General features: G+C 48.1%; 1 pseudogene; it reads left to right on the top strand.

Moving 5' to 3' along the window:
• Positions 1-464: 464 nt before the first annotated feature.
• On the top strand, positions 465-958 carry LOC142437336 (small ribosomal subunit protein uS12-like; annotated as a pseudogene).
• The last annotated feature ends 1,309 nt before the right edge of the window (positions 959-2,267 follow it).

Raw genomic sequence — 2,267 nt, 5'->3', positions numbered from 1 at the left:
TGTGGTCCCCTATGGGTTAGAGATTTTGTGGGTGTTTGTTGTCAGTGTTTTCCCCTTGTTTACTCCAAGAAGCCTTGGGGGCCTGTAGCTCTGCTCGTGGGGGGGCCAGGCCTGCCTCCTCCCCCTGCTAATCTCCCTGTGCTGCTGGCCTTCTATGGAGGGGAGGCTCTGGGGCCAGGGGAGCTGCCCACTGGGGGTGTGTAGTCTGACTTGTGGGGTGAAAAGGGGAGGGTGCAACAGAACAACAAGGGAATGGAGCTGCAAGGTCCCCAGGGAATGCTGAAGGTGGACTTTGGGGCCAGGACGTGGTGCCCCAACAGACTGGACTGGAAAACACTCCTAAAGGCCAACAAACAATCCTTGAACTAACTACAAGCTTTTCTTTCTTGTTGTGTTGTGTTTTTGGCATTGGTTTGTTGTTTTGTTGTATAGTGTTGCTTGGTTGTGCTGTCTTGTTTTGGGGCATGTTACCATCGCCGCAGGTCTGTCTAAATAAGACAGGCTGGGGGAGTGGCAACATCGCCAACGTGGGCAAGTGTCGGGGTCTTCGTACTGCTAGGAAGCTCCGCAGCCACGACGGGACCAGAAATGGCACGATCAACAGTTCACAAAGGCCCGCTTGGGCACGGCTCTGAAAGCCAACCCCTTTGGAGGCGCTTCCCATGCAAAGGGAATTGTGTTGGAAAAAGTGGGAGTGGAAGCCAAACAGCCAAATTCCGCCATTCGCAAGTGTGCCTGTGTCCAGCTGATCAAGAACGGCAAGAAAATCACAGCTTTTGTGCCCAACGATGGGTGCTTGAATTTTATTGAGGAAAACGATGAAGTTCTGGTGGCTGGATTTGGTCGCAAAGGTCATGCCAGCGGTGACATTCCTGGAGCCCGCTTTAAGGTTGTCAAAGCAGCCAATGTGTCCCTCCTGGCCTTATACAAAGGCAAGGAGGAAAGGTCAAGATCATAAGTTTGATGGTGAATACGTAATATAAATGTTCTTTGCCAGAAATAAATAGATAGATAGATAGATAGATAGATAGATAGATAGATAGATAGATAGATAAGATAGGCTGGTTGAACAATTGGAGGAGAAAACAACGGGACCGATAGTTCTGTGGGGACATGGGAGAGAGAGAGGGAGGTGGGGGAAAGGTAGTGGTGTTAATAAACTCAATGACAAGGGAACAACAAGCGATCCAAATCGGTGGTGAGGAGGGTGTGGGCCTCCTCTTTGGGCATGATCAAGGGTAATGTAACCAAGAGGAATGGCTGAAACCCTGGTGGGGACTGAGCATGATAGTGGGACAGGAGGGAAGTCAAAGGAAATAGAGGAAAGAGCTAGGAGGCAGGGGCATTTATAGAGTCTAGATAAAGACATGTACATATGAAAATATATTTATACCTGAGGATGGGGAAATAGATCTATGTACATATATTTATAGGGTTAGTATTAAGGTAGCAGAGGGACATTGGACCTCCACACAAGTACTCCCTCAGTGCAAGAATACTCTCTTCTATTAAGTTGGCATTCTGTGATGCTCACCTTCCCACTTTGCTGAAGACAAAGTGGGTGAACAACTAAATGTAGTGAAGAAAGCTGATGGTGCCTGGCTATCAAAAGAGATAGCGTCATCCACATGTGACCTCCTCCCTGGGAGAGGGACGGCAGAGAAGGGGGGGAAGGGAGACTCCGGATAGGGCAAGATATGACAAAATAACAATGTATAAATTACCAAGGGCACATGAGGGAGGGGGGAGCAGGGAGGGAGGGGAAAAAAAAAGAGGACCTGATGCAAAGGGCTTAAGTGGAGAGCAAATGCTTTGAGAATGATTGGGGCAGGGAATGTATGGATGTGCTTTATACAATTGATGTATGTATATGTATGGATTGTGATAAGAATTGTATGAGCCCCTAATAAAATGTTTAAAAAAAGAGAGACAGCATCTGGGGTCTTAAAGGCTTGAAAGTAAACAAGCAGCCATCTAGCTCAGAAACAACAAAGCCCACATGGAAGAAGCACACCAGCCTGTGCAATCACGAGGTGTCGAAGGGATCAGGTATCAGGCATCCTCAGGAAAAAAAAAGATCTTACCATAGTGAATGAAGGGGGAAGTGCAGAGTGGAGACCCAAAGCCATTTGTCGGCCACTGGAAATCCCCTCACAGAGGGATCTAGAGGAGGAGATGAGTCAGTCAGGGTGCGATGTAGCACCAATGAAGAATACAGCTTTCCTCCAGTTCCTAAATGCTTCCTCCCCCAGCCCACCCACTACCAT

Source organism: Tenrec ecaudatus, chromosome 1, assembly GCF_050624435.1.
Source record: "Tenrec ecaudatus isolate mTenEca1 chromosome 1, mTenEca1.hap1, whole genome shotgun sequence".
Classification (NCBI taxonomy): Eukaryota; Metazoa; Chordata; class Mammalia; order Afrosoricida; family Tenrecidae; genus Tenrec; species Tenrec ecaudatus.
This window is presented reverse-complemented; position numbering and strand designations above follow the sequence as displayed.